The sequence below is a fragment of the Mauremys reevesii genome, linkage group 18, assembly GCF_016161935.1.
Source record: "Mauremys reevesii isolate NIE-2019 linkage group 18, ASM1616193v1, whole genome shotgun sequence".
Lineage (NCBI taxonomy): Eukaryota > Metazoa > Chordata > Testudines > Geoemydidae > Mauremys > Mauremys reevesii.
In genome coordinates, this window is record NC_052640.1 from 9,960,826 (window position 1) to 9,980,505 (window position 19,680).

The 19,680-nt window shown below is 43.2% G+C and overlaps 1 long non-coding RNA gene across 2 annotated transcripts in view; it reads right to left on the reverse strand.

Annotated features, from left to right (window-relative positions):
• Window positions 1-12,305, reverse strand: part of LOC120386372 — a 49,879-nt gene extending 37,574 nt beyond the window's left edge. Inside the window, exon 1 of one of the 2 annotated variants that reach the window (XR_005589687.1) lies at window positions 12,039-12,305. This is a non-coding gene — a long non-coding RNA (uncharacterized LOC120386372). Of the gene's footprint in view, window positions 1-11,937 lie in introns of both variants that reach the window. The other variant, XR_005589686.1, reaches the window with a different exon arrangement.
• Window positions 12,306-19,680: the final 7,375 nt, after the last annotated feature.

Sequence of the window (19,680 nt, forward strand, 5' to 3'; positions counted from 1 at the left end):
TTCACCAGGAGGTCTAGATAAGCAGTTACTGAAGATATATATGGAATAGACCAGCATACAGCAGCTCAACAACATGCTCTAGACATCCAGCTTTTGCTCACCTTCCTATAACCAACCCATCTGTCTTTTCCCCCTCTAAGAGGAGATTCAAAGACAATGACACGGACAAGCCTAATTTACAGTGATATTTCACATTCCCCTTCTGCAGCAATGGCTAATTTAGTGCCCCTGTGTAAAACGTGCCAGCTTGACTAACCCTGGGAACTGAAGTCCTTAAGACAGCTAAAGCATGGTGCTGGGTAGGACCCTACCAAGTTCACGGCCATGAAAAATCGTGTCATGGACCATGAAATTTGACCTCCCACTGTGAAATCTGGTCTTGTGTGCTTTAACCCTACACAATACAGATTTCACAGAGGATACCAGCGTTTCTCAAATTGGGGGTCCTGACCTAAAAGGGAGTTGTTGGGGCAGGGGGTCACAAGGTTATTTTAGGGGGATTGTGGTATTGCCATCCTTACTTCTGCGCTGCCTTCAGAGCTGCATGGCCGGAGAGTAGCAGCTGTTGTCTGGGTGCCCAGATCTGAAGGCAGCGCCTCACCAGCAGCAGTGCAGAAGGGTGACAATACCATACTTACTTCTGCGCTGCTGCAGGCGGCGGCTCTGCCTTCAGAGCTGGATTCCTTGCCAGCAGCCGCTTCTCTCCAGCTGCCCAGCTCTGAAGGCAGTGCCACATCTAGCAGCAGTGCAGTAACGCAACCCACCCCCCTCCCAAAAAAAATAACCTTCTGACCCCTCCCCCCAACTCCCTTTTGGGTCAGGACCCCTACAATTACAACACTGAAATTTCAGATTTAAATAACTGAAATCATGACATTTGTGATTTAAAAAAATCCAATAACTGTGAAATTGACCAAAATGGACTGTGAATTTGGTAGGGCCCTAGTGATGGGTAGAGGCAGGGTCGGTGCAACCATTTAGATTGGGGAGCGCCATTTTCTTCATCAGTGACTGGATCTTCGGCCGCCGCCGGCATTTAGGGAGCTGGGGCAGGGGAGCGCGGGGAGGGCCGCCTGCAGCAAGTAAGGGAGGCGGCACACAGAGGAACTCCCCATCCCATCTCACCCCTGCCCCACCTCTTCCCCGAGCACGCCATGGCCACTTCACTTCTCCCACCTCCCAGGCTTGCGGCGCCAATCAGCTTAGGTGCCCCAAGCCTGGGAGGCGGGAGAAGTGAAGCAGCGACGGCATGCTTGGGGTGCTCGTGCGTGGAGCAGGGGTAAGCTGGGGCGGGGCGGCTGCCTCAGGGCGAAGGGTGGGGAGCTGCTGCGGGGGGAGGAAGGGCGCAAGGTGGAAGTTTCGCCTAGGGCGCGAAACATCCTTGCACCGGCCCTGGGTAGAGGCCAAGAATTCCCCACTTGCGTGGAATTTCTCACTCTATCAGTATGAGATCATTCCAAGCTAGTTATGATTTGTTAATCTGAGTGATTCCACGTTTCAATTTAATTTTCAATGGTGGTAAGTATCTCTCTGCTCTAGAACTCCAGATTAAGCTAGAAAGATCATGGCACCATTCATTCTCAATAGTCCACTTTCCAACATTTCCAGCTCAGACTCTTGAGTTATTACATAGAATTGTACACTCTGATTTAGTTCCAGTTTGCATCCTAATTTTGGGGTTGGGACTAGGAATATTTATTCCTTCAGACAATTCATTTTGCATGGATTTTAAATATTCTTCCACATGCACCTACTGAAAAATGGGATTGGTATATTTTGAAAGTGAAAAAAAGTAAATGCTTATACAGAGGGGTTGCCATTAAAAAGACATCAGGCTCTGCACCTTGTGACCTCATTTGCAATTGGATAAAGTTATTTATATTACTGTATTGCCTAGACATACCAAGACTATGGCCCCGCTGTGCTAGATAATAATCAAATACTTAACGAGAGGCATTCCCTGCCTCAAAGAGCTTACAATCTAAACAGACAGAAGATGAGATGACACTGCAAGGTGAAATGACTTGCTCAAGATCACACAGCAAGTGTGGAGCTGGTAATATAACCAAGTACGATTACCAGTCAGATGCCCTATCCACTAGACTTCATTGACTTTCTTGAAATGAGAAAGTAAAATGACTAAAATTTTACCATTCTGAGCTAATCCATGCTATCAGTTACCACCCTGTGATAAGGGACTGGACTAGATGACCTCTCAAGGTCCCTTCCAGTCCTATGAGTCAATATTGAGTACAGCAATATTTCCTTAAATATAGTACAAAAAATAATTGACATCTCAGATAGATAGGGGGAGGGATAGCTCATTGGCCTGCCAAACCCGGGGTTGTGAGTTCAATCCTTCAGGGGGCTATTTATGGATCTGGGGCAAAAATCTGTCTGGGGATTGGTCCTGCTTTGAGCAGGGGGTTGGACTAGATGACCTCCTGAGGTCCCTTCCAACCCTGATATTCTATAGTTTGGTAACAGTTAGTAAAGATTAACTTGATAATGGACACCACTAAACATAGCAGAAAGATAGACAAAAGGTGGACGGGTAGATGTCAAGATGAGGGCTGACCTAATAACAGAATATTTGGTTCAGAAGCCAGTCCAATTTCTTTTTTAATTTGGTTGGAGTCGACCAAAATTAATATTTTGAAATTTTCGACAAACCTAAATGTTGAAAAAAGTTTTGTTTTGTATCAATTAAAACACTTTGGCCAACCCAAAAATGGAACATTTTGTTGTGATTGTAAGGAGGGAGGATTAAAAATGTCTATATAAAATTGAGAGAAATTCCAAAATGAAAAGTAGCTTTCCGATATGAAAAGTCAAACTGTTGTTTCAGAAGTGCTGAAATGAACCATTTTGTCATTTCTGAAATGTCTTTTTTTATTGAAACTATTTATCAAAATCAACCCAATTTCATGAATTATTTTGGTCAACTTGAATCCATATTTTTCATCAACAAAACGGTTGGTATGGCAAATTTTGCCCTGCTCTAGTCAAGATCAAGTGTATTACATAGCAAACCCCATGTGGTAACTAAACAAATGAAATAATCTCCCTTCTACCAGGCCCAATATTCAGTGGTATGTTATGGCATGAAAAATATACCATGGAAATCAATAGCATCAACCGAAACCACTCAAATCAATTTTTTAACTAGAGAGAGGACAATACACAGGAAATAATTTATCCAGTGTATCTAGTCTTCGTTTCTGAACTGGCATATATTACTGTTCAATGCCACCTTCTTAAACTCCTCCAAGAGACATTTGCTGTTGATTTGACTCTATATCCCAGGGTTGGCCAAACTTCCTGACCCTCCAAGCCATATACAATAATCTTCAGAAGTTTGAGAACCAGGCATGCCTGCTGGGGCCCAGAGCTTCAGCTGAAGTCCTGAGACCCTCCTCCCTGCAGGTCAGAAGCCTCTAGACTCACCACCTTGCCACAGGGCAGAAGCCCCGAGCTTTCCCCATTCCCAGTCTGGCAGGTGGAAAATGTGTGGCGGGGGCATGCGAGGCTCCATAAGCCACATTTTAAGTGTAAAAAAGCTGCATGTGGCTCATGAGCCATGGCCCATGCTATATCCTCTAGCTTTGGGTTGTCCAATCACATCAAGCTTCTAAATACACATATATAGTGTGTATGTGTATATATATACATACATACACACACACACACACACACAATACCTATATAGTATGCATATATAGGTTCTAAAAGCACATATCGAGTTTAAGGAATGTGTTTAAATAAATATCCACATTCAAGCTACATTGATTGGTGATCATTGCAAGGTATTGCTGAAAGTTTCTAGGAGTCTAGCTGGGACACTGATTTATAACAGAAAATAGTCAATCTGCATACATTTTCAGCATGTTTGGCTATTATACATTAGTGGCATTGCACTAAAGTCATGATGACATTACATTTTAAAATTTAAGTTGGGTTATAGTATTTGTTAAACTTATTAACCTCACTTATACCATTTGTAGCTCCTTTTGTATAGCTTTAATATGGAGTTCTTTGACACCGTTGTTTTCAACTTATTAAAAAATAGGAGCAATTCTGTTTCCTGGAAAAATTCAGCTGCTGGTGGTTGAGATAATGTTTTTGATCAAACAACTGCTGCCCAATGGGCTGAGGAACAGCTAACTTAATCTGCAAGATATTCTGGAAGAGAGACATCCTAATAGGTTATAATGTGACATCTCACCTCTTGGAATGACCAAAAAAGAAAGCCAACATGAACAGCTCATTAGTGTCTGTGTTTCTTACAAATGCTGCTCTGTAGCTCATTAATGCTCAGCCTCTTGCTTCTGGTTGAACATGGAAACATTTCATATCACATTGCAACCTCACTGATTGAAGGCTTTTATGTCAGTGGCTTGAATTAGTCAAAATCTACTGTTCGGGTGTCTGACAGCAGTCGTGATAGGAATGGTTTCTATGCTTGACTGATGCCGCAAAACATACGAAAGACCAGATAAGGAACAGTGGGAAAGATTTACAGTTGGTGCAAATCAACATAGCTCCACTGACCACAGCAATTGCAGGCAATCTCGAGAGGTTGGCAAACAGAGTCAATTCCTAGAACTGCTGTGCACTTATAATTCCCACTGGGCTGAAATCACCACCACATTTGTAGGTAGTAGAGGCCATGTCACTACCTATGAAATGTTTTTATTTGCACTCAGCAGTAGTTTTTAATTTGAACAGTGACACTGTTACATTCCAACACAAAGGTTAAATTTCTGTCCCAGGGAGAAGCAGGTACAGAACCGGGTAACAAATATTTTCACAAACCATATATTGATTTGTGAAAATATTTGTTACCTGGTTATATGTTACCTATTATATTCAATGTCCCTAGGCTGACCAGATAGAAAACATGAAAATTTGGGACAGGAGATGCAGGACAAGAGACACGTATATAAGACAAAGTCCCAAATATCTGGTCACCCTACATCTACCACTGCGCTGTCTCAAAAAAATCATCCTAACAGTGAGATATCTTAGTAGTAGTAATAAAATATATAGGAAATAATCATCCTACTGTGCCCTCATTCAGGCAATCATTTTCCACTCAAGGATCTTAAATTAATGAAGCCTCACCATAGCCCATCAGATAGGGAATCATCATCTTCATTTTACACCTGGAAACTATGGTATAAAGAAGCATGGCTGTTTTATCCAGGCTATATATCTTAGATACTTATATGGTCCCCTTTACTGTCATAGCCAAGTGTGACAAGTATAGCAATTTCCTGCAATATCCTGGACAAACTTTACTGAATTAAGTGCAAGCATTTTAGGAGCTCACTGTAGTCAAAATGGAAATGTGTGTGTGTTATTGTGGGATTGTATGTAACTTGTCTAGGAGACATGACTAATGTAAGTCTTGAGAAGTGTTATGAGCTTCAAAGGACTCTTTTAAACAATGGGCTAAGAAGAATGAACTGTTAGTTGTGTGGGATTCTGGCTGATTCCCTATTCCTGGTCTCTTCAAAGACCCAAGTGACCCTCAGATTCCTGAGGGTGCTTGTTCTGAGCAAAATGATTCATGAACTTGTAGTCACAGGAAAACCCTGAGTAAGTTGCAAAGGACGATTCACTGGCCAGAGCTTTGTTGGAGTCAGGGGGTGGTAAGCTCATTAGCATAAGTGTAGGGTTTTTTTTTATGCTTTTAACATGTTTTCTCTGTAACGTTTTTACCTCAACATTTAATGTGCTTGCTTAGAAAGATCTGTTGGGTAACTTATAAGTGTGGAAATTACACTGTTAATTGTCTGAGGAGAAGAGTCAAGCAGGCCTGCTTAGGTAGTGTGACTTTATTGGGCAATTCACAGTGTAGGTAGGGAGCTGTGAAGCCTTGAAATACCCCCGCCAGGAGAGAGAGAGAGAGAGAGAGAGATGTGGGCCTCTGCCCAAGAGAGGCAGTGGTGGGGGAGCTGGAAGCCTGAGAGTAGGTGCCCTAGCTGGACCATACCATGGAACACAGGTGCAGTTGCCCTGAACTGTGACACTGAGCACCACAGAGTCCTTAACCTCACAATATCTTGGTGAGGTAAGGAAGTGCTATTTATCCCCATTTTACAGACCAGCACAAAAAAAGCTAAGTGACTTTCCTAAGGTCGCACAGGAAGTCTGTGGAGCAGCAGGAGCTTGGACCCAGGTCTTTTAAGACCTAAGCTAGTTCCCTAACCACTGGCCCGTCCTCCTTTCAAGCTCACACAAGGAGTCTGTGAAGCCAAGAGAAGCTGTAAAGAGCTTCACAAAGGAAGCCATTTGCAGTGCCCAGCAACAACTTGGATTGGTTTTAGAAAGCCTGCGTACACTGCTGCATATTTCCGGTCACCATTACAGGCACATTATTTATTAACAGCCTACATATGTCAGCATCTCTTTTGTAGAACGTGCTCATAACATGATTCTTTTCCTGATTCTGTGACAAGAGCTCCTCACATGCAGTCTTGTGCCTGAACAATAAAAACACCCTTGCTCTTTGACAGATATGATTTACCATTGTTTCACCATGTCTTGTGACAGCATTACTTGATTGTATTCGCTGGCAGTGAGCTATTGCAACATATCAGCTATTTTGTAGTGATTGTCAAAGTTCTGATCTTAATGCCTGTGATTTACCTATCGATTGCTATGTATCAGCCCTGCAAAGCATAAATATGGACAGACCAAAGACATTTTGAGAATTGTGCATATATTTCTTAGAGACCAGTGAAGTTATACCAGAGATGGATTTGGTCTGGTGTCTCTTGAGTCTCAATATATAAAATGGGATCAAAGTCTTCTGAGGGATCCCATTGTACATGAAATAGTTGCATTTGTCAGTGTTCAGATGCCCTATGAAATATTGCACAGTACTTTCTCCATTGTAAAAACAAAACAAGACATTCTATGATAAGACCAGACTCTGTAGGCAGCTGCAAAACTAGCAAACTGTGAGTTTACTATAATCAGAAATCTACTCTAATCTAAACCTGAGCAATGATTTAGGAATGTATCAGTTTGATACATGCTGATAATGGTTCTTGATTATATTTCCCTGAAAGCAATTAACTGGATCGGAATGCTCGAAAGCAGACATCACTATTTCTAGCTTTTTAAGTGAGAAATAAAAAGCGATTATTAATACCCCTGATGTGTTCCTAGCCATCCTGGATGGATAAGCTATTGCTAGGTTGGTGGTGACATTTCCCCGCCAAGATCAGGTTACAGTTACCATAAATAGAACAGCAGTTCCCAGTTGTCATTATTTAAAATTGCAGCTTCCAGCAACAGCAGTTGTATGCCTGCTCCTCTAAAAATACTTGCAAGATCTGTCACTAACACTCACAGAAAACTTGGTTTTCATTTGCATTAAGGCCCTTTTACTTTGTTTAATTGTAGGTAAGGCTGCACTGTTCTAAGTTTTCTTCAAATGCTGAAAAGCTAGGAAATAAATAATTGAGGTCAATCCCCACACTTCTGTTTCTGGATCTACACCAGTACAAAAAACTTATCAACTCCAAACTATTATTATTTTTCTTCCACAACACATTGTTGCCATCCAAGGCTTCAAAAACTACCATAACTCATAACGCTGATATGCATGAATGAAGGACACATGTCAATGGTATATGTCCTCTTTTAAGATATGCTTTCGGTTTGGCTTTCTTCAAAAAGCACTACCACATCTCATCTTCTTGGATAAACTACCCTCTAGCCTTAATTCCAACACACATTTAAGAGACATATGTTAAAAATATAATTCCTTCTTAAAAGACGAGGTTTTCCTTTTGGTTTGTTTTTAGCAAAAAAGAGAACCATTTTTACCATATGTCTCCTTCTTGTATTTATGTTGAGTTAAGGCTTTATGGTAGTTTAGACAAGAAGGAAACATATGTTAAGAGCTGTTCTCTTTTCTATATTCAGAAAAATAAAAAGAAATAAGTAGGACTTGATCCAATTTCCACTAGAATCTAAAGCAAGATTCTCATTGATTGCAACAGGAGCTGAATCAGTCCCATGACATTCATGAATTTAGTTACTAATTTCCTTTAATAAAGGTTAGGCAGAACGGTTGATTTGTTACACTAACAGAAATAGAGGGCATCAGACAAAGATCAAGGAATACAACGGAGCTGAGGCACAATTATGAGGCAGTGTAGATACAGTTATAATAAAAGCTATATCAATTATTTGTTTTAAGTAGCCACAAAAATCCGTGATAAAAAAATACTTCCATGAATTACTTAACTAAAATGATAGCTTGCCCTAAAATTTTCATTAACTATTGTTTTGAATGAAACTGTCTTTCCCTGTGACATGACTATAATTTCTCAGACGCTAGTAAAGCCCATAAAACCAGAATACAGAAATAGAACAAGGCAAGTTGCAATATTAGCAATTTCACTGAATAAATACTTGAACCATTACTTACGGTATCAAACAGGCCTCTGGACCCAGAATAGGCCACGGTAATTAAATAGCTCATAAAAGGATCATAGACCATTAAATTCTATTACCTGCCTTTTAAAGACTCTTTTTACTACAAAATGAAAACCTGTTCTTTATATTTTGTGGTTACCCGTCTCTGGTCTTGGCAAACCATGTTTATGGTACAGCTGACTAGACAATGGGGATTTGCCTCGTACAGAAATTTTGACATTTAGCTGAACAGTGATTTGGGGGCTAAGAGTTGGCCACTGAAAAGTTACAGTTAAACCAAAAAATACCAAAAACCAGGGAGGGGAAATGATCCTGAATCAAACCCCTTTTTGTGGTTTGCAGATTAAAATATTTTAAAATTTTCCGATACAGTTTTCCAATGAAAACTCAAAAGTTTTCCAGGAAAGCAGACAAAAAAAAAAGTGTAGATGAAAATTTTCCTACCAGCCTTTGTTTACAGACAGAAATGACAAGGTTAAATATTATCCTAATGTTTCTGAATTAAAAAACAGTCGACATGAAGAAATGCAGATTGTTATGCCACTTTAAGGAGCTCTATACAGAAATTGGGTGCTGTCTGTTACAGCCGCCCTGCTGCATTTTCTTTTTTTTTTCTCTCTGTGGCTGCCCCGGCCCATGGGCTAGCAAGAGTCATGGCCACTGCCAGAATGCAAGACCTTATATGGCCACATAGCTGAGCATGTAAGTCACTCCCTCCCTGTAAAAAGGGGGAATCCAAAAGTTGGCGGGGAAAACTGCCCTAGTTTGCCTATATAAACCAGACATTTTCTAAGCAGACCTCGGAGAAGGTCTTACTTTTGCACCTGGTCTGATCAGCTAGGGTCTTTGGGAGAAACTCCTCCACAAAACAACGAATTTTGCCTGGAGATCTCCTGATAGTCCTCTGTCCTGTGGATGCTGCTGCTGTGCCTGCCTGCCTCTGCTGTTGTCCTGGGATTGGTACTCTCTCTCTGCAGACCTCCCTGTTCTAGCTGCTGGCTTTTATCTGTAATCTGTTTCTTCTGCCTGGTCCCTTTGCTTGAAATAAGCCTGTGCCTCCCTGCCTCCCTCTATCCTGGGCAGGGCAGCTTTTGTTGCTGCTCTGCTGCTGCCACACACACCACCCCCCCCACCCCCAGGTATAAGGTGCACTTTTTAGTTAGGTTAGGTTTATTATCTGTAAGTTAGGCTTAGTAGAGAATTTTTTTTGTGTTTTGTTACTTGCTAATTTGTGTAGTCTTGGTTAAGTTAGATCATAGATAAGATTTGTTTAAATCTCCTGCTGCTCCACGTGCTCCTCTTCCCCCCCCCCCAATCTAGCATAACCCCCATTGTTACTTTTTCCTCTCTGATACACCTCACATTCTATATTTCAGTGTTAATTGTTCACCACTGTGTGTATTACCTACTATTGAACCCCCTATACTGTTCACAAAAAGGACCCTCCCCAATTGTCGCATTTTCTTAATAAAGTTTACTTTGCACCCCACCCGTGTGGTAATTGTCCCCCAAGATCCCCTACCTGCTGGCAGGGACAGGTGCCTGCAAAGAATCCTCTGCCTCAATTTCCCTCTTCTGGAGGCCCCAGTAGCTCCACACAAGCTTTGCTGGGCTAATTTGTTACAGAAGCCCCACACCCGTATGCCAGAATTCCCCAACACAGTCCAAACAGGACATTTAATCTTTCAGGTCCCAACAGCCCTGTGATGGTGCCCCCCATAAGGCTTTATAGAAATAGGCTTATGACTATGTGACATAACTGGAATATGTTCTATACTACATATGCCATGTAACATATCTAGGTAAAGGTTATGATCTACTGACTATTAATCCTATTTGCATGCATGTATCATTTTTGTATTCGAAGTTATGAATATTGGCCATGTACTGGCTTGATTTCTAAGCACCCGAGTAGAGCATTTGGTCAGTTCTTGGAGAAACGAATTCACAAAATTAAGTGCCCAATCAAGAAGCACATAAGGAACAATGCATCTTGGAATGCTCCAATCCACATAAGAAGTTTTCCTGGAGACATTCGAGATACCATGTGGGCAATGGCTTCTGCCTGTAAAAACTGTGAGTCATACATGGACATGTGACTTGACCAAGTGACTCCAGAACACCATTTTGGAGGTGGACTTTGCATAGGAGAGAGGAGGGGGTCTCCACCCACAAGAGAAAGTCTATTTAAGCCTGTGGGACACCCCTCCATTTGGTCTTCAGCTGGCTAAAGAGAGAGCCTCTCCACCCCCAAGGATACCAGAAAAACGCTGGAACAAAGGACAGTTACTATATGGGGTGTGAGTGATTGCTGGACCCAGACTAGGAGACTAGTCTGTAAAAGGAAGCTTACTGGAACTGGTGAGGTATTATTTGTATTCAGTTTTCTTAGACATAGACTTGCATGTTCTATTTTATTTTACTTAGTCATTCACTTTGTTCTGTCTGTTACTACTTGGAACCACTTAAATCCTACTTTCTGTATTTAATAATATCACTTTTTACTTATTAATTAACCCAGAGTATGTATTAATACATGGGGTGGGGGGGGGCAAACAGCTGTGCATCTCTCTATCAGTGTTACAGAGGACAAGCAATTCATAAGTTTACCCTGTGTATTTCATTGTCAGCTGGATAGCGCTTGCTAGATGGGGCACATGGGTTCGTGGGGAGCTGAAAGCAATACCGTGGAGCAGAGCAGCTGGCAGAGCGGAGTGGAGCTAAACAGCTCGCGAGGACGGCCGGAGCAGATCACAGGACAGCTGGTGGACCCGAGCAGCTGGCAGAGCAGAGCAGCCCACAGAGCCAGCACAGTTGGAACCCCCCCCGTGCCTTTTCCCCCAGGCAGGGGGGGGGGGGGGACCTCTCAGAGAAGACTCTGGGGCTGCACTGACCTGGGACAGGACAGAGACTTTTTGTTGACTTTTGGGACTGTGGGTGATTTGGGGGTTTGCTGGACTCAAGGGCCAGAAAAAGAAACACGGCCCAATTTGCTGGGTGGGTCTTTTGCTCACGGTTTGACCAAACCTTTCTGCTACACCAAAAGTCTGGGGGGGGGCGAGCTGGTTTGCATTACGTTGTGGGGAAGGGACCCCTAGGTATTGAACCTGGCCCTTGCTACTATCGTTTCAGCCTGGCAGAGGGGTTACACCTGTATAAGCTTTATACAGGGTAAAATGGATTTATTTGGGTTTAGACCCCATTGGGAGTTGGGCATCTGAGTGTTAAAGACAAGAACACTTTTATAAGCTTCTTTCAGTTAAGTCTGCAGCTTTGGGACAAGTAATTCAGACCCTGGGTCTTTGTTGGAACAGACGGAGTGTCTGGCTCAGCAAGACAGGGTGCTGGGGTCCCGAGCTGGCAGAGAAAGCAGAGACAGAAGTAGTCTCTTGGCAGTTCCCAAGGGGGTTTCTGTGATTCAACCTGTCACAAGCCCATCAACACAGTGGGTACAGCTCAGGCTGCTCTCACTATATTCACCTCTCAGGTACAGGTACAGCTCCAGCCATCTCTCACCATGCCTCACTCACTGGTGTGCTTCTCTGTTCTGTTTCCTGCTCAGGTATGGTTTTAGTTCTCACCTGGAGATGTCAGCAGGCTCATCCCTCCATCATTCCCCAGTCTTCAGCCCGTTCTGCCCCTCCAGCGTCGGCTCTTGAGCTCAAAGAGCCAGCAGACAGCTCTCCCTTTGTTGCTCTCAGCCTTCAGCCCTCTCGTGGCTCTCCAGCTAGGGGACACCCCAGCTACCTTCCTGCTTTCACCAGCCTGATCTGGCTCCACTACCCAACCAGGAAAACTCACACTACTCCCTTCTCTCAATCCAACTCGGAGCTCACTTTCTGGCACTCTCAGTTCTGGACTCTCTCTTGCCTTTGGGCTGTCTCTCACTTGCCTTTGGGCTGTCTCTCATTTATAACTCCTGGGGCAGCCCCACCCTCCTCATTACACCAAACTCAGATGCACCTGAACTGGAAGAGGAGAGTGGGCCTGATTTCATTTAAAGGGCCAGCTACCTTAGTACAGGCTGGTATGCGAATTGCTGTTGACTATGGAAAGGAAACCATTATCCTTTCTTAAGGTTACAGTGGGTGAGTCTGTCCACTCTGTTCTGGCAGGAGAGCCAGCCTCCAGTGTGACTTCCTGAAAGGGGGGCATGGATCAGCATTCCCCTCGCGCTCCCCGTCAGTACCCGGCCCAAGCTGGGGAAGCTAATGAGCCAGCCCGTGGACCAAATTCAGTGATGAATCCTGGTCACGTGCCACTTGAGTCACATTGCACATACACTAAGAAGTCGGCCTGAATGTGCTGATCAGCAAGGGGTCATAACTGTTGCTCTTAGCTGGCAGGGTATTTTACCTGGCAGAATATGGGTGTTTTTGACTGAATTTATAAATCACAGAGTGCTTGTGGAAACAGCCTGCATAAATCTTTTGTCGTGTGGTGCCGATTGTAGTGTGGCAAAGAGAATGCCATGTAAAGCAAAGCCAAACCCTTATGGATTTTTTAGCGGGGGTGGGTGGGGAATGAATGAGTGGTAATCAGGAAAAACTGGGGGAAAGTAAATGTTATTTCTGTTTGCTTTTACAACCAATGGCTGATTTCTCCTGCTTTTGGCCCTTAAAGTCAAATCTACGAGTTACAGATTCCTTTCCCCTGGCTGGAAGTCAGTTACACCTTTCTCACAACTGGCTTTAGTGCTGTGCCAGGTCAATTCAAGAAGACCATGTCCAACTGTCACAGCTGGTTCTTGCTCTGTCAGTTTCATAGAATCATAGAATCTCAGGGTTGGAAGGGACCTCAGGAGGTCATCTAGTCCAGCCCCCTGCTCAAAGCAGGACCAAACCCAACTAAATCATCCCAGCCAGGGCTTTGTCAAGCCTGACCTTAAAAACCTCTAAGGAAGGAGATTCCACTACCTCCCTTCCTCCCCTAATAGCTCATCCTCCATCACCCATGTATAAAAGGCACCCCTGACACCAGGCAACACCACCCCAGTGTCAGATTCCTTTAGCAGTTTTTTATAAATGCATGTTTTTTCCCGTTTTTTTTTAATTCAAAAATACTTTCCATGAAAACCATCACACTTCTCATTGTAGCTGGTTGGCAGTTTCATATCTCTTAGCCCAGAATGGGCACATAAACTAGACTTCATTTTGGGGGAGGGTGCATCTCCTCCCTTATAGATCCCAGGGGCTACATCTTGCAGTTAAACAGGATGAGCCTACCTCACATGTGTTCCTTCAGGACAGAAGTTGGTCCATCTCCATTCCAACTAGAGATGGACATAGTTCCTGCCCCCAAAGCACTTGGTCTATCTTTTTGTACAGCACCTGGCACAACAGGATCTTGGTCCATGGCTGGGGCTCCTAGGCACCAGTGCAAAATAATTAAACAAACAAACAAACAAAAACAAACAACCAAGGCAATAGAACTAAACCATCCCAGATGTGTTCTGTGAGTTGTTTGGTTTTGTTTGTTTTAAGCACTAACGTTTGGGAGAATTCCATAAGAGGTGTTAGTTTTTGCCTGTAGTCATTATAAAATGCAAGACCAGCATGGGCTGCACTAAACAATTCACCAGAGAAACTTAGAAAGGTGGTTGGGAGGGCATAGGGTAGGGTCAAGAGCGGGAAAATAGGGATCATCATGATAAGGTAAGAAAATGCCTTTTTCTTGAATTAACAAAATATTGGTTACAAACTTCCCAACAAGGCTATTTCTCTTATTGTTTATTCCTTTTAGGTGGAGTATGTTTGGGTTCCAGGATTACATTGCCAGCTCTGCTTCTGACTCATTGCGTGTACTAAAGTTGGTCACACACTCAGAGTTCTGTTTTGCTCGAAAAGGTGTTTAATAATACTTGCATAGGTCATGTGGGCACCGAGCGAATCAAGTCCCTAATTTCTGTAGAGAGCTTTGAGATCTTCATCTGAAGCGTGCTAGAGAAGTCTCAAAGTATAATAATGAATAAAATTCCTGCATGGCACCAGCATAAACTCAGGTGCAACACCAGATGTATACAAATCTGAGTAAACTAGAATAGAGGTGACCCTCTGGGTTCTGCAAAAGAGCCCTGGTGCTTGGAAACAGAGAGTGTCTCCAGCTGGCTCATTCCCACATGACATTACCCTGCATGACATTCTCCCTCCTTGCGGGAGAGCAGGCTGTACATTTGACTCAGATGGAAGTAGAGTGGGAGCACAAAGGCGATAAAAAGGCTGGTGGATCAACAGTTGCCTACCTGGAACAAAGCTGATTTTTGAACAGATAAACAGTGAATGTAGGACACATCAAGTGTGCATTAATTGAGAGGTTATTTTCCTGCGATGATTTCTATTCATGTTTACTTTTAAATAAAAGATTTTTTGACAACTTTGAATAAACTTCTTTATATTATTGATGCACAAAACAGAATAAATACATATCCAATGAAACAGCAGTTACACAAGAAATCTATGTATTTTTGAGAGGATGTTTTCAAGCTGTAACACTAATAATCCTTCCCCTCCCAGCTTCTAGGGAAGTTTCCCCATGAATATGATTTAAAAAAAAAAAAAGAAAACAGAAAGATCATGGTATAAAAGTACATGGGCCAAATTCCGCCCCCGTTGTAAGTCAGTTGAAATCACTGGAATTATGACTTTGACCCACCATCACTCAAGTCTGCATTACAGCAACCTGTCCTTCCAAGGAAATCTTTTCCATTTATTTGTGGGGAAGGGATAGCTCAGTGGTTTGAGCATTGGCCTGCTACACCCAAGGTTGTGAGTTCAATCCTTGAGGGGGCCACTTAGGAATGTGGGGCAAAAATCAGTATTTGGTCCTACTAGTGAAGGCAGGGGGCTGGACCCAATGACCTTTCAAGGTCCCTTCCAGTTCTAAGAGATGGTGTATTTCCAATTCTATTTTATTTTTTATTTTTTTTAAACACACACCCCTACCTGAGAGCTGGATTATAACTTTGCAATCTGTCCTGTGTGAGAACAAATTGTGACTCAAAAAACTCCAGTTCCCCCCCTGATCCCCCTTGCTCTGGTGGACACACATTCCTTCACCCTTTTTTTGTGAATTATCTTATTCCCCCGTGTGCATCTGGGAAGAGGAGGGGCAAAGCAAGGGGCTCCTCTCACTTCCGAACTACATTTCATCTACTTGCTTGCAATGGGGAGTAGCAGGTAATCAGCCCTTGTTCTCTGCTCTCTCCAGAGCCAAGTAATGGAAGAAGAGTGCTCCTTACTCCCCTCTCTGGTCAAGAAAGAGCTGTTACACTAACTCTTTATGGCTACCACACACACACACACACTCTCCCTCTGTATATTCATTGCTTACCCGATACCAAAACTAGCGGCACGAAAGAAAAAACAGGAGCAGAGTTACTCATAGCTGTCTCAGAAAGAGACATGACCAGAGAAAAACGGAAGGGAAATCAATACGCGTGATTGCTCTTCTCCATCCACTGTGAAAGTGTTGGTGAGGGACATGATTCATCTCTGCTGGTGAAAATTGGATTATCAGTGTTGTTGAAGCAGAAAGGGAATTTTGAAAGGAAAATATGTCCCTATGTTCATGGCTGAGCTGGCTGCTCAGAGATTTTTAATTGTATATATGGCAGCTTCTGGAATGGAAGAGCAATCCTGCGACAGAACACCCACGTACAAAAGTCACCAACCCCCATACTCTGCTCTCACAGTCACATTCTTTTAATCTCCCATAGGAACCCTTGGGTTGGAATCACCTGGAGCGCAGGATGAGGCAGTGCAATCCAGTCGGATTGCAACACCCATCTTGCTTTTCCCGTCAAAAAGTCATGAGGCAGGTGTTAAACACACTGTGCACCTCCCTAGCACCTTTTATCAGGCGATCCCAAAGTGCTTTGCAAACGTTCATAACCTAAGCCCTAATAATCTAAAGCCCCTGAGGGGGAAGTAAATTTAAAACTCTCCTCCTATTGCCTGCCCTAAATCATGTCTAAAACCCCATTTTACAGAGGCTAAAATTGACATGCAGAGAGGTTAAATGACTTGCCTCGGCCTGTTTCATTTCCCTTCTGATAAAAATAATTGTCAGCAGGTCTAAATAGTCAAAATAATCAATATTTAAAGGGTTGCAGAACATTATTACAAAGGGGTTTGATTTCATTTCTCTGATACCTCAAGAGGTAACTGGATTTATTAAGGAAACGTGGCTGCAGCAAAGCTGCTGAGCCCTTGTGGCTAATTCTAAAGATCTCACAGTGATAAAAGTAACATAAAGACCGAGGACTAATAAAAACAAAAGCAGTGAGGTTTTAATCAGCAGCAGAAGGATACAAATGGAGTATTAGAAACATTTTTTGTAGCGAGAGTTAAGCTCTTATGCACAGTAAAACAATTTGCCATTGTTGTTTTGTCATGCAGTGCATATTGTAGAGTAATCATTTTAATATGCATGCAGATTACTAATTAGTGAAATAATAATAATTCAGCCCAGACTGAAAGCACAGGCAGGGAGAGGAAAGCAGCTGGCTTTCTCTCTGACCTTTTCCAATTCATAAGCTATTTCATAATGACTCAGCTGCTGTTCAGGGACATGTGATATTATTTACATGTTAACTCTAACAAAATCCATATAATGTGTGAAGCCGTAATATATGTGTGGAGAGAGAGCGAGCATATTATTTCTATATCAGCTAGCCCCAGTTCCCTGGTAGATACCCACAACAGAGAAAAGTGAAAGCTGCTATCACACCCACTAGTCAGACTTCCTCTTGAGTTAGCCTGGAGAGAGAAGAGAGATACAAGCAGGCATGCCAGATCCTGTCAAATCAATAGCAGTAAGGCCAGCAAGACAGCTAAAACAGCGTCCATTTCCTCAAGTGTCCATGGAACCATCAGGCATGTGAACTGCTTATCGGTCTTTAATGTTTCATGTATGGCCAGATGCAAGATGCGTATACCCTCTTCCATTGTGTACACAGCATATAGGGCCAGATTTTTCAATGCTATTTAAGTGCCTAAATATGCAGATAGGTGTCTAGTGGGATTTGTAAAACCTTTAAAACACCTAAGCTCAATGGGAGTTAGGCACCTAGGTATTTTTTCAAAGTCCCACTAAGCAGCTATCTGCATTTTTAGGTGCCTAAATACCTTTGAAAATCTGGCCCAGACTAGCTGCAGGTATTCATGTTGATACCACAATCATTAGTGGGGACTGAACTCAGGACTCATAGCACCAAAAGCACAAGGGTAAGTAGCAGGCTGTGCCCATTGTTTGGTGCTAGCTACTACAAAGAGACATGCTTAATCCAGTGCACAACGCGAAGGCTGAGATTTTCAGAGCTGCATAGAGGATATGCATATTATTTTCATGGGAATTGGGTGAGAACTGGGTATTCAAATCCTGGAGGCAGAACTGTGAATCTCTCCCTACACATGCATGTACGTTATTTACATAGATCAGGGAGGGCATTTAGAGACTTGGACCTCACTTGGACATGTGTGCCAATTCTGCAGACAGACTAAAGCCCTGCAAATAACTGGTTCAAATCGACAATAAACTAAAGGCACGACCATTTAATGGCTCTCCTTTCATGCCTCAAACACTGGCTCCATGGAGGAAGGTAGGATTTAGGGAGGTGTGTGCTATAGAACACTGCCCCCTGCAGGATGGAGATGGGGCTGATTTAGGGAGGTTAATGGTAGTTATGTTGGCTATTCCAGAGCAGGGTGCAGAAGCTACAGTAGCTGCCACAGAGCAGTTCTGCTGCTGCTATGTAGCACCGGGAGGGGAAAGGTAAAATTCCCTTCTCCTCTACAACCCAGTGCACCATCCCCCCCTCAGGTGGTGGCTAGAACTGAGGATTTGCCCAATGCCATTTAGAGTCGCTCTCTTTGTAACACAGTGAATGATCAAAACACATCTCCTCATCGCAGTGTGCCCTTCTCTGAAAGAGAAAAATTAGAGCTAATGCTTTAAAATCAAGACTTATTTCACTCCTAAAGGATGAATCCGGTGTTTACATTCACTTTGCCACAATGGATGTTTTGGATGAGAAGCTTAAACACAAGTGCGTCTATAGGCATGGAGAGAGAGAGAGAGAGAAGCGGCTAAAATGGATTGAGCAATCCCAAATCCTGCCATTGTGCAGGATTCTGTTACTTGTTCAAAAGCAATGTGACATGAGGGCTTATCATCAGGTGATGGGATTGGAGAGTCCCTGCAACCAGCAGCCACTGACTTCGGTGCAGGTTACTTCTAGCCACAATGCAGGGAGGGATAGCTCAGTGGTTTGAGCATTGGCCTGCTAAAGCCAGGCTTATGAGCTCAATCCTTGAGGGGACAAAAATCTGTCTGGGGATTGGTACTGTTTTAAGCAGGGGGTTGGACTAGATGACCCCCTGAGGTCCCTTCCACCCCTGATATTCTAAGGTTCCCAAAACTAACCCTCTTCTCACAGTGGGTGTCTTCTCCTCTGAGCTGTACTTGAATAACTCACAAGAGATGTTCTCAGAAGAGAGGGTTGAAATGCCAACTCCCCTGCAATATATACAGAGCAAGGGTTATAAGATGCTCCATCCACCTGTGCCTTGGAGAGGTTTCTCCTGTTTCTGGGGCAATGATGCTGAGAGCTCTCTTAGCCCCACCCTTAATGGAGGAATAGGGAGGCTAAGGTTAAGCCCTGCCCATTTGCAAAAGCTCATTAGCTCTGGGCAAGTGACCCACAGTATTATATATATTGTCCCCTGCCCTTATCTTAGCAGCCAGGAGCAGGAGCTTGTAGTGATGGAACTAGCTCCTGAGAGACCACGGATTTCGAGCTGCATTTATGAATATTCTATAGTGCCCTGAAATCCCTATGCCATACAGCCATATACTTTCTATGTTATTGCCATAAAAGGGCTTCCCCACAGCCTATCACTTTCTATGTTACCATGGTAAGGCCAGATTAGAATAAGTGCTTGAAGCTGAAGTCAGAGTTGCACTCAGTGAATTTGGCCTTTAAACTTCTGTCAGGCTGGAACATGTAGGTTGATTGATCAGATGATTCCCATCATTTCAAATAAACAGACACCATTAACCTGCCATTTCCCCCACAATGACACATGTTCCCCAGCAAATCCAGACAACCAGCCCCTCCTACTTGGACAAAATACGCCCGTGTAAAAAAACATAAAAGCAAACCACTGCATGTATTGTTCATGGTCAGCTGCAATTTGCAACCATAGCTACATTTTCAGAGAACCC